Genomic DNA, 13433 nt, shown 5'->3' with positions numbered 1-13433 from the left:
GATTTTTCCACCCCCATGCTTCACAGTAGGTATGGTGTTCTTTGGATGCAACTCAGCATTCTTTGTCCTCCAAACACGACAAGTTGAGTCTTTACCAAAAAGTTATATTTTGGTTTCATCTGATCATATGACATTCTCCCAATCCTCTTCTGGATCATCCAAATGCACTCTAGCAAACTTCAGACGGGCCTGGACATGTACTGGCTTAAGCAGGGGGACACGTCTCGCACTGCAGGATTTGAATCCCTGGCGGCGTAGTGTGTTACTGATGGTAGGCTTTGTTATTTTTGGTCCCAGCTCTCTGCAGGTCATTCACTAGGTCCCCCTGTGTGGTTCTGGGATTTTTGCTCACCATTCTTGTGATCATTTTGACCCCACAGGGTGAGATCTTGCGTGGAGCCCCAGATCGAGGGAGATTATCAGTGGTCTTGTATGTCTTCCATTTCCTAATAATTGCTCCCTCAGTTGATTTCTTCAAACCAAGCTGCTTACCTATTGCAGATTCAGTCTTCCCAGCCTGGTGCAGGTCTACACTTTTGTTTCTGGTGTCCTTTGACAGCTCTTTGGTCTTGGCCATAGTGGAGTTTGGAGTGTGACTGTTTGAGGTTGTGGACAGGTGTCTTTTATACTGATAACAAGTTCAAACAGGTGCCATTAATACAGGTAACGAGTGGAGGACAGAGGAGCCTCTTAAAAAAGAAGTTACAGGTCTGTGAGAGCCAGAAATCTTGCTTGTTTGTAGGTGACCATATACATATTTTCCACCATAATTTGCAAATAAATTCATTAAAAATCCTACAATGTGGTTTTCTGGATTATTTTTTCTCAATTTGTCTGTCATAGTTGACATGTACCTATGATGAAAATTACAGGCCTCTCTCATCTTTTTAAGTGGGAGAACTTGCACAATTGGTGGCTGACTAAATACTTTTTTCCCCCACTGTATTTAAAGGCCTACCTTCAAACTCAGTGCCTCTTTGCTTGACATCATGGGAAAATCAAAAGAAATCAGCCAAGACCTCAGAAAAAATTTTTTTAGACCTCCACAAGTCTGGTTCATCCTTGGGAGCAATTCCCAAATGCCTGAAGGTACCACGTTCATCTGTACAAACAATAGTACGCAAGTATAAACACCAAGGGACCACGCAGCCATCATACCGCTCAGGAAGGAGACGCGTTCTGTCTCCCAGAGATGAACGTACTTTGGTGCAAAAAGTGCAAATCAATCCCAGAACAACATTAAAGGACCTTGTGAAGATGCTGGAGTAAACAGGTACAAAAGTATCTATATCCATAGTAAAACGAGTCCTATATCGACATAACCTGAAAGGCCGCTCAGCAAGGAAGAAGCCACTGCTCCAAAACCGCCATAAAAATGGTTTGCAACTGCACATGGGGACAAAGATCGTACTTTTTGGAGAAATGTCCTCTGGTCTGATGAAACAAAAATAGAACTGTTTGGCCATAATGACCATCGTTATGTTTAGAGGAAAAAGGGGTTGCTTGCAAGCCGAAGAACACCATCCCAACCGGGAAGCACGGGGGTGGCAGCATCATACTGTGGGGGTGCTTTGCTGCAGGAGGGACTGGTGCACTTCACAAAATAGATGGCATCATGAGGAAGGAAAATGATGTGGATATATTGAAGCAACATCTCAAGACATCAGTCAGGAAGTTAAAGCTTGGTCGCAAATGGGTCTTCCAAATGGACAATGACCCCAAGCATACTTCCAAAGTTGTGGCAAAATGGCTTAAGGACAACAAAGTCAAGGTATTGGAGTGGCCATCACAAACCCTGACCTCAATTCTATAGAAATGTGTGGGCAGAACTGAAAAAGCGTGTGTGAACAAGGAGGCCTACAAACCTGACTCAGTTACACCAGCTTTGTCAGGAGGAATGGGCAAAATATTCACCCAACTTATTGTGGGAAGCTTGTGGAAGGCTACCTGAAACGTTTGACCGAAGTTAAACAATTTAAAGGCAATGCTACCAAATACTAATTGAGTGTATGTAAACTTCTGACCCACTGGGAATGTGATGAAAGAAACTGAAGCTGAAATAAATCATTATCTCTACTATTATTCTGACATTTCACATTCTTAAAATAAAGTGATGATCCTAACTGACCTAAGACAGGGAATTTTTACTAGGATTAAATGTCAGGAATTGTGAAAAACTGAGTTTAAATGTATTTGGCTAAGGTGTATGTACAGTCGTGGTCAAAAGTTTTGAGAATGACTGTACATACACCTTAGCCAAATACATTTAAACTCAGTCTGCTGCCTCAGTTTTTATGATGGCAATTTGCATATACTCCAGAATGTTATGAAGAGTGTTCAGATGAATTGCAATTAATTGCAAAATCCCTCTTTGCCATGAAAATGAACTTAATCCCCCAAATACATTTCCACTGCATTTCAGCCCTGCCACAAAAGGACCAGCTGACATCATGTCAGTGATTCTCTCGTTAACACAGGTGAGAGTGTTGACGAGGACAAGACTGGAGATCACTCTGTCATGCTGATTGAGTTAGAATAACAGACTGGAAGCTTTAAAAGGAGGGTGATGCTTGAAATCATTGTTCTTCCTCTGTTAACCATGGTTACCTGCAAGGAAACACGTGCCGTCATCATTGCTTTGCACAAAAAGGGCTTCACAGGCAAGGATATTGCTGCTAGTAAGATTGCACCTAAATCAACCATTTATCGGATCATCAAGAACTTCAAGGAGAGAGGTTCAATTGTTGTGAAGAAGGCTTCAGGGCGCCCAAGAAAGTCCAGCAAGCGCCAGGACCGTCTCCTAAAGTTGATTCAGCTGCGGGATCGGGGCACCACCAGTGCAGAGCTTGCTCAGGAATGGCAGCAGGCAGGTGTGAGTGCATCTGCACGCACAGTGAGGCAAAGACTTTTGGAGGATGGCCTGGTGTCAAGAAGGGCAGCGAGGAAGCCACTTCTCTCCAGGAAAAACATCAGGGACAGACTGATATTCTGCAAAAGGTACAGGGATTGGACTGCTGAGGACTGGGGTAAAGTCATTTTCTCTGATGAATCCCCTTTCCGATTGTTTGGGGCATCCGGAAAAAAGCTTGTCCGAAGAAGACAAGGTGAGTGCTACCATCAGTCCTGTGTCATGCCAACAGTAAAGCATCCTGAGACCATTCATGTGTGGGGTTGCTTCTCAGCCAAGGGAGTGGGCTCACTCACAATTTTGCCTAAGAACACAGCCATGAATAAAGAATGGTACCAACACATCCTCCGAGAGCAACTTCTCCCAACCATCCAAGAACAGTTTGGTGACGAACAATGCCTTTTCCAGCATGATGGAGCACCTTGCCATAAGGCAAAAGTGATAACTAAGTGGCTCGGGAAACAAAACATCGAAATTTTGGGTCCATGGCCAGGAAACTCCCCAGACCTTAATCCCATTGAGAACTTGTGGTCAATCCTCAAGAGGCGGGTGGACACACAAAAACCCACAAATTCTGACAAACTCCAAGCATTGATTATGCAAGAATGGGCTGCCATCGGTCAGGATGTGGCCCAGAAGTTAATTGACAGCATGCCAGGGCGGATTGCAGAGGTCTTGTAACAGAAGGGTCAACACTGCAAATATTGACTCTTTGCATAAACTTAATGTAATTGTCTATAAAAAGCCTTTGACACTTATGGAATGCTTGTAATTATACTTCAGTATACCATAGTAACATCTGACAAAAATATCTAAAAACACTGAAGTAGCAAACTTTGTGAAGACCAATACTTGTGTCATTCTCAAAACTTTTGACCAAGACTGTAAACCTCCGACTTCAACTGTATACAGGTACTTGTATAAATATGAATAGGGCCCTTAGACTGAAGTATAATGGATCAACATGCATAGATCAGGTAGTATAGTACCCGTGTAAATACAGGGTTCTGTACCTCTAAACATCCCCAAGGGTATTAGAAAACAAACAAAAAGTATGTGGTTTGGTTTAAGGTAAAAATTCGAAAAGGAACCCAGTGGCTTCACATGGTCTTACAGCCTTAGGCTGACACACAAAAATAACGGTCACGTTGTTCAAAATAGGAGCAAAAATAGCTATATGAAGGACCAAGGTGAGATAGGTCTACCTTTGAGCCCCGCCTGGTAGTTGGGCCTTGCGTCACAAAACTAGAATCTCAGATACTCTGGAGGGTTGTGCATCATGGATTGATGCCTAGCCTCTGAGAGATACATAAAAACATTATTATATAATGTAGAATAGGAAGCAGGAGGAGAAGAGGGTAACAGGCCCAGCGGCTACACACACACACACACACACACACACACACACACACACGCATACAAATGCACAGAAGCACGCACACACACATGCAACACACACACACTCCCCCTAATCCATATTGATGTTGAATCCAGGATCTTGCTACTCCCAGTTCAATGTTACTGTTTGATGTTTTATTCATGACAGTTGAGGACTGTAAGTGTTCTCTACGTTTAGAGTGTGTGTGTTGGTGGAGGGATATTTTATGCAAATTCCTATGCTTTTAAGTGTGACTGTGTAATGGTAAAAACGCATGCCTGGAGTAACATAGAGTACAAGGAACATCTAACACTAGCATGTGTTCCACACTATAAAAAAAATGACTCTTTGGATCAACCCATTAAAAAATACCTCTTTGGATCAACCTAATAAAAAATGAATCTTTGGATCAACCTAATAAAAAATGACTCTTTGGATCAACCTAATAAAAAATGAATCTTTGGATCAACCTAATACAAAATGACTCTTTGGATCAAACTAATAAAAAATTGTGTCAACTGGTTAAAAGTAAATTAGTTTTCTCTGTTGAAACCAAATATATGATTCAAAGCCAACTGTTATATTTGATTAACCTATATTTCAAGTTGCATCCTATTTCATTCAACACTCAACTTACCTTTCCCCTTTGTTTTAATCTAATAAATAACATAAATACTAACTAATATATACTAATACAGCCCATGTACAGTAGATTTTTCACTTTGGAATTACCTATCCAAATTTCTTCAATTGGGTTATAAGCAACTCAATCAATTTCCTGTTAATCAAGATATTAAGTTGGTTCCATAACATGAAATAATGATTCCAAACACCTTTACATAAGACTTTCACATTAACTGGTTACTATATTGTAACCAAATGGTGACCATCTCAAGTTACCTGGAATGACATTCACTCTCATGGGTGGCCAAAAAGAACAAACTAAAAGTCATGTCCGATAGGCCATGCCCCCAACTCTTCTGATAGGCTGCCACCGCTACAGTGCACTCACCACTATACAATGCGAATGCGCATGAGGTGTTGAAATCAATTAGGAAGCTTTCTTTAAAAAAAAAAAAAAATCACACAGATCTGTCAAATTCATTATTTGATTTCAGACAAAGTGAATAGAATAGGTTAAACAAACCAAAGCATCATACCAATCAGGAAAAAGCACTTCAGATGAACAACTATAATGACGCAAGAGAGCTGTAATGACTTGTGGCGAGCAAAACTACGGTAGAGCTAGTGTTTATTTAACCATTACAGAGTGGAAGTATGGCAAGTACAGTGCCTTGCAAAAGTATTCACCCCCCTTGGCGTTTTTCCTATTTTGTTGCATTACAACCTGTAATTTAAATGGATCTTTATTTGGATTTCATGTAATGGACATACACAAAATAGTCAAATAGTGAAGTGAAATGCCCCGCGAGGTGAGATCTTGCATGGAGCCCCAGACTGAGGGTGATTGACCGTCATCTTGAACTTCTTCCATTTTCTAATAATTGCGCCAACAGTTGTTGCCTTCTCACCAAGCTGCTTGCCTATTGTCCTGTAGCCCATCCCAGCCTTGTGCAGTTCTACAATTTTATCCCTGATGTCCTTACACAGCTCTCTGGTCTTGGCCATTGTGGAGAGGTTGGAGTCTGTTTGATTGAGTGTGTGGACAGGTGTCTTTTATACAGGTAACGAGTTCAAACAGGTGCAGTTAATACAGGTAATGAGTGGAGAACAGGAGGGCTTCTTAAAGAAAAACTAACAGGTCTGTGAGAGACGGAATTCTTACTGGTTGGTAGGTGATCAAATACTAATGTCATGCAATAAAATGCAAATTAATTACTTAAAAATCATACAATGTGATTTTCTGGATTTTTGTTTTAGATTCCATCTCTCACAGTTGAAGTGTACCTATGATAAAAATGACAGACCTCTACATGCTTTGTAAGTAGGAAAACCTGCAAAATCGGCAGTGTATCAAATACTTGTTCTCCCCACTGTATACACCTGTACTGACAGGCCCCAGAGTCTGCAACACCACTAAGCAAGGGGCAGTACCATGAAGATCAAAGAGCTCTCCAAACAGGTCAGGGACAAAGTTGTGGAGAAGTACAGATCAGGGTTGGGTTATAATTTTTTTATCAGAAACTTTGAACATCCGACGGAGCACCATTAAATCCATTATTAAAAAATTGAAAGAATATGGCACCACAACAAACCTGCCAAGAGAGGGCCGTCCACCAAAACTCACGGACCAGGCAAGGAGGGCATTAATCAGAGAGGCAACAAAGAGAACAAAGATAACCCTGACGGAGCTGCAAAGCTCCACAGCAGAGATTGTAGTATCTGTCCTTAGGACCACTTTAAGTCGTACACTCCACAGAGCTGGGCTTTACAGAAGAGTGGCCAGAAAAAAGCTATTGCTTAAAGAAAACAATAAGCAAACATGTTTGGTGTTCGCCAAAAGGCATGTGGGAGACTCCCCAAACATATGGAAGAAGGTACTCTGGTCAGATGAGACTAAAATTGAGCTTTTTGGCCATCAAGGAAAACTCTATGTCTGGCGCAAACAAAACACCTCTCATCACCCCGAGAACACCATCCCCACAGTGAAGCATGGTGGTGGCAGCATCATGCTGTGGGGATGTTTTTCATCAGCAGGGACTGGGAAACTGGTCAGAATTGAACGAATGATTGATGGAGCTAAATACAGGGAAGTTCTTGAGGGAAACCTGTTTCAGTCTTCCAGAGATTTGAGACGGAGGTTCACCTTCCAGCAGGACAATGACCCTAAGCATACTGCTAAAGCAACACTCGAGTGGTTTAACGGGAAACATTTAAATGTCTTGGAATGGCCTAGTCAAATCCTAGACCTCAATCCAATTGAGAATATGTGGTATGACTTAAAGATTGCTGTACACCAGCGGAACCCATCCAACTTGAAGGAGCTGGAGCAGAGTTGCCTTGAAGAATGGGCAGAACTCCCAGTGGCTAGATGTGCCAAGCTTATAGAGACATACCCCAAGAGACTTGCAGCTGTAATTGCTGCAAAAGGTGGCTCTACAAAGTATTGCCTTTGGGGGGGTGAATAGTTATGCACGCTCAAGTTTTCTTCACAATAAAAAACACTTTGCATCTTCAAAGTGGTAGGCATGTTGTGTAAATCAAATGATACAAAATCAATTTTAATTCCAGGTTGTAAGGCAACAAAATATTGCCAAGGGGGTGAATACTTTCGCAAGCCACTGTAAGCCTTCCTACTGTGGCCATTCTAGCTTTACCACAGTTCTTAAGTCTCATATTCACTCTGGGAATTCAAGATGGAAATCAAGATTCAATTGTAGCCAACCCTTGGTGCTCCAAAGGTGTTTTTGAATTAGAACTACACAGTCTAGACATCTACAGCCCATTTTCTGAATGTGTCTTTCACTACTGATAACAATCAAAGCCATTCTAACAGACAGTGTTGTTAGATCGAAAATCGACCACACAACAGCAGTTAGATCCAAAAGCATAATCCCTAGACTTTTAGGAGGAAGAGAAGGATGATTTGTCTTTCCTCAGAGCCTCTGTCTGGCAATCACAACATAAAAGGAGGAGGAGGAGGGGAGTATGAGTCATGGGGCTGCTGGGAAATGGGATGGGCGTTCCTGTGAGGCCGAGTCGGGCAGGCGGCGCATTGCGCTCTGAGGCTTATATTCTATTCTGCCACAGCGAGGCTAGAAGCACGGATGGATCCACAGGCCTGTGTTACACACACACATGCCCATCACAGCTAGGCTGAACACAGATAGATTCTGGATCCACAGAGGCCCACAACTGTAGTCTGCAGCCCAGCTCTCATGATAACCGATTTCTAGGAAGAGAGATTATTCCCCAGACACTCTTTTTGGCAATTGACGCTCCTGTGAGATGATGTTGAGAGAGAGAGACTGAGCTGGCGATGAGCTGGGTGGGCAGGGCTATTTACTACCACAGTGAGGCCCAAGGCACGGATGGATTCTTCCCCACTAAACAAAATGGCAAATGGCATCCTATACCCTACATAGTGCACTACTTTTAACCACGACCCATAGGGACTACATAGGGCACAACATAAGGTATTAATAGGTTGCTTTTTAGGACACAGCCCTGGTGTAGTGGTGCATGGTCTCAGCTTTAGGCCCACAAATCCACAGATACTGTAGGTCATCTCTGTGTAATGCCTCAGTACTAATACACATGATGATGAGGCATATCAGCATGGTCTCTATCAAAGGACATCATAGGAGAATTGCCTGGAGAGGAGACGTAGGGACAGGGGAGGTAGGGAGGGAGGGAGTTGGAGAGGAGAGGTAGGGACAGGGGAGGTGGAGAGGAGAGGGAGGGAGGGAGTTGGAGAGGGAGGGAGGGAGGGAGTTGGAGAGGAGAGGTAGGGACAGGGGAGGTGGAGAGGAGAGGGAGGGAGGGAGTTGGAGAGGGAGGGAGGGAGGGAGTTGGAGAGGAGAGGTAGGGACAGGGGAGGTGGAGAGGAGAGGGAGGGAGGGAGTTGGAGAGGAGGGAGGGAGGGAGGGAGGGAGGGAGGAGGGAGGGAGGGAGGGAGGGAGGGAGGGAGGGAGGGAGGGAGGGGGAGGTGGAGAGGAGAGGGAGGGAGGGACGGATGGTTATTGAGTCACATCCTCAGTGGGCTTTTACAGTTCACCAGCCTGCATTCCAAGAGAATAGAAATGTATGGTCTCTTTGCTTGGAGAAAACCAGTACTTGAGTTGGGCTGGTGATCACCTTGAATTGAGTAACTCTTATAGAACACTTCTGTAGCATCTAGATGAGTAGCAACACCTTTTCCATTCCAACTCAAGTCACTGGAAAACAAACCTAAGCAGTCTGGCTCTAGGAGAGCTCAAGGCAAGATGCTCAGAATCAGTCTGGCTCTAGGAGAGCTCAAGGCAAGATGCTCAGAATCAGTCTGGCTCTAGGAGAGCTCAAGGCAAGATGCTCAGAATCAGTCTGGCTCTAGGAGAGCTCAAGGCAAGATGCTCAGAATCAGTCTGGCTCTAGGAGAGCTCAAGGCAAGATGCTCAGAATCAGTCTGGTTCTAGGAGAGCTCAAGGCAAGATGCTCAGAATCAGTCTGGCTCTAGGAGAGCTCAAGGCAAGATGCTCAGAATCAGTCTGGCTCTAGGAGAGCTCAAGGCAAGCTACTCAGAATCAGAGGCTTTGGACATCACACTTTAGACACCAAGTCAATTCTACACCTCAACGCTTATCCCTATCTGTCAGTGACAAGTCATGTCATGTCAAATGTTCACCTGACAGTTGGTTTTCAGGGTTCAATGTTATTGGTATGAGCACCTGAGTGCAAAGAGAAATAGATGGAAAAGCAAGCAGATCCTTCTCTCAGTTTTGGCTTCCTTTGGATTCACATTGGCCTGCCATCTGTCATATCAGCACTATATATCAGCCGACTCAGATCTACAGGGAGGGAAAACATTATTTGATCCCCTGCTGATTTTGTAAGTTTGCCCACTGACAAAGAAATGATCAGTCTATAATTTTAACGGTAGGTTTATTTGAACAGTGAGAGACAGAAAAACAACAAAAAAATCCAGAAAAACACATGTCAAAAATGTTATAAATTGATTTGCATTTGAATGAGGGAAATAAGTATTTGACCCCCTGTCAATCAGAAAGATTTCTGGCTCCCAGGTGTCTTATATACAGGTAACGAGCTGAGATTAGGAACACACTCTTAAAGGGAGTGCTCCTAATCTCAGTTTGTTACCTGTATAAAAGACACCTGTCCACAGAAGCAATCAATCAATCAGATTCCAAACTCTCCACCATGGCCAAGACCAAAAAGCTCTCCAAGGATGTCAGGGACAAGATTGTAGACCTACACAAGGCTGGAATGGGCTACAAGACCATCGCCAAGCAGCTTGGTGACAAGGTAACAACAGTTGGTGCGATTATTCGCAAAAGGAAGAAACACAAAATAACTGTCAATCTCCCTCGGCCTGGGGCTCCTTGCAAGATCTCACCTTGTGGAGTTGCAATGATCATGAGAACGGTGAGGAATCAGCCCAGAACTACACGGGAGGATCTTGTCAATGATCTCAAGGCAGCTGGGACCATAGTCACCAAGAAAACAATTGGTAACACACTACGCCGTGAAGGACTGAAATCCTGCAGCGCCCGCAAGGTCCCCCTGCTCAAGAAAGCACATATACATGCCCCTCTGAAGTTTGCCAATGAACATCTGAATGATTCAGAGGAGAACTGGGTGAAAGTGTTGTGGTCAGATGAGACCAAAATGGAGCTCTTTGGCATCAACTCAACTCGCTGTGTTTGGAGGAGGAGGAATGCTGCCTATGACCCCAAGAACACCATCCCCACCGTCAAACATGTAGGTGGAAACATTATGCTTTGGGGGTGTTTTTCTGCTAAGGGGACAGGACAACTTCACCGCATCAAAGGGACGATGGACAGGGCCATGTACTGTCAAATCTTGGGTGAGAACCTCCTTCCCTCAGCCAGGGCATTGAAAATGGGTCGTGGATGGGTATTCCAGCATGACAATGACCCAAAACACACGGCCAAGGCAACAAAGGATTGGCTCAAGAAGAAGCACATTAAGGTCCTGGAGTGGCCTAGCCAGTCTCCAGACCTTAATCCCATAGAAAATCTGTGGAGGGAGCTGAAGGTTCGAGTTGCCAAACGTCAGCCTCGAAACCTTAATGACTTGGAGAAGATCTGCAAAGAGGAGTGGGACAAAATACCTCCTGAGATGTGTGCAAACCTGGTGGCCAACTACAAGAAACGTCTGACCTCTGTGATTGCCAACAAGGGTTTTGCCACCAAGTACTAAGTCATGTTTTGCAGAGGGGTCAAATGCTTATTTCCCTCATTAAAATGCAAATAAATTTATAACATTTTTGACATGCGTTTTTCTGGATTTTTTTGTTGTTATTCTGTCTCTCACTGTTCAAATAAACCTACCATTAAAATTATAGACAGATCATGTCTTTGTCAGTGGGCAAACGTACAAAATCAGCAGGGGATCAAATACTTTTTCCCCTCACTGTAGATAGAGAGGGTAGCAGACCTGGGTTCAAATACTATTTGAAATCTTTCCAATACTTTGAGAGTTTCTTTAGCCTGTCTGGAGTGCAGGGACATTTCTATTTGTTCCAGACAAGTTCAATCAAGCACAAATACAGTAATATAAATCATTACAAATAGTATTTGAACCCAGGTCTGAGACCTAGAGAGAGGAGCATCATATATCAGCTGAAAGAGAGATAGAGAGAGCTCTCACTGACTAGGATTGATGCCTTCAATTTCATATAGAAACTGCTCAACCTGAGCCTGGTCTCTGTGTGTCTGAGTGTTGTTCAGTGCCACACACATTCACTCACTTGGGTGTTGTTCAGGGTCTCTGTCACAATGAGACGTCACTTTCCTCCTGACAGGCCTGTCACCCTTCAGAAACTTCTCTCATCTTCAACACCCACCTTCCCACAATGTCATTGCCCCCCCACACACACACACACTCTCTGGCTGGCTGGCTGTGACTAGGGGACACAGCCACAGAGACACACGGGCACAGCCAATGGTGTGCCACAACACGGAGACGCTGCAATCTGATTGGAGGAGAGGAGGCCGGCGACAGCAGAAGCAGGGGAGGAAGAGGAGAGTCAGTCGAGGAGGGAGTGTGTGTAGGTGGCCAGCTCAAGGACACTGCCATTCTGAGGTCATTTTTATGAATCCCACCAGATTACTGTCCCTGCTTATAATACAATATATAATACAAGTTACCATATTAGAGGATAGCCTTGTGAGAAAAATATCAATTAAGGGGCACACATTTAAATGTTCAAATTTCAGGTTCGGTCTTCCAGGTCTTTCTACACTAAATTATACTTAACCTACTGTATCATCCACTCACACTGCCACTTAGCAGACGTCTTTATTCAAAGCTACTTAGTACAGTGAGAGCATCCATTGTCATTGTGTTATCGTTACGGGGATTGAACCCTCTCCTCTGTAACCAGTGAACTAGTGAAGAGTTGAAGCTAAGACTAGGTGAAGACAGACTCTCTTGAAGAAATCCTTATTAAGGAGTGGAGAGCGGGGAGAAAGATTCAGCATTAACCTGGTAGCGTACTGAGAGAGTGAGAGAGACAGAGAGAGGGGGGAGAGGCAGAGAAAGAGAGAGACAGAGAGAGAGGGGGGAGAGAAAGAGAGAGGCAGAGAGGCAGAGAAAGAGAGAGGCAGAGAGAGAGGGGGGGAGGGGAGAGAGGCAGAGAAAGAGAGTGGCAGAGAGAGAGAGGGGGGAGAGAGGCAGAGAAAGAGAGAGACAGAGAGAGAGAGAAAGAAACAGAGAGGTGAGAAGGAATGAATGCTGATCTGTGGATGTGAGTGTGCTATCCTCTCTCCAAGCAGCACCTACCATCTGTTCCACTGGCAGGAAGGGTAAAACCGGACCAAGAAACGGAATTAAAAAATATTCATTTTCCATGTTTGACTGTATCTCCTTGATGTTTTCATTGTTCACAGACAGTCACAATCCAGGCCTCCTCTTCTGAGGAGTCATTCTGTTAGCTGTGTGGATTGTGAATGAATAATGAAAGTGTGGAGTCATGCTTTCATGGTTGATGAAGAGGCTCATCTCTACCCAGCGGTTTAGAGAGAAACACTCTTTATACAGGAACTGTCTGCCACCCACTGCTGCCTTTTAGCTTTTTCTGACTGGAAAACAATGGATCCTAGTAATGCATGGGTTATGTGTTGCATATTCTTATTTGCATGCATAAAATCACCACTTCCAACATCTTGCAAAGTATTCAGACCCCTTGACTTTTTCCACTTTGTTACGTTACAGCCTTATTCTAAAATGGATAAAATAAAAATTTTTCCTCATCAATCTACAAACAATAACCCATAATGACAAAATACAGAAATACCTTATTTACATAAGTATTCAGACCCTTTGCTATGAGACTCGAAATTGAGCTCAGGTGCATCCTGTTTCCATTGATCATCCTTAAGATGTTTCTACAACTTGATTGGAGTCCACCTGTGGTAAATTCAATTGATTGGACATGATTTGGAAAGGCACACACCTGTCTATATAAGGTCCCACAGTTGACAGTGCATGTCAGAGCACAAACCA

The sequence above is a fragment of the Coregonus clupeaformis genome, chromosome 9 (genome assembly GCF_020615455.1).
Source record: "Coregonus clupeaformis isolate EN_2021a chromosome 9, ASM2061545v1, whole genome shotgun sequence".
Taxonomy (NCBI): Eukaryota; Metazoa; Chordata; class Actinopteri; order Salmoniformes; family Salmonidae; genus Coregonus; species Coregonus clupeaformis.
Note: the sequence above shows the minus strand (reverse complement) of the source record.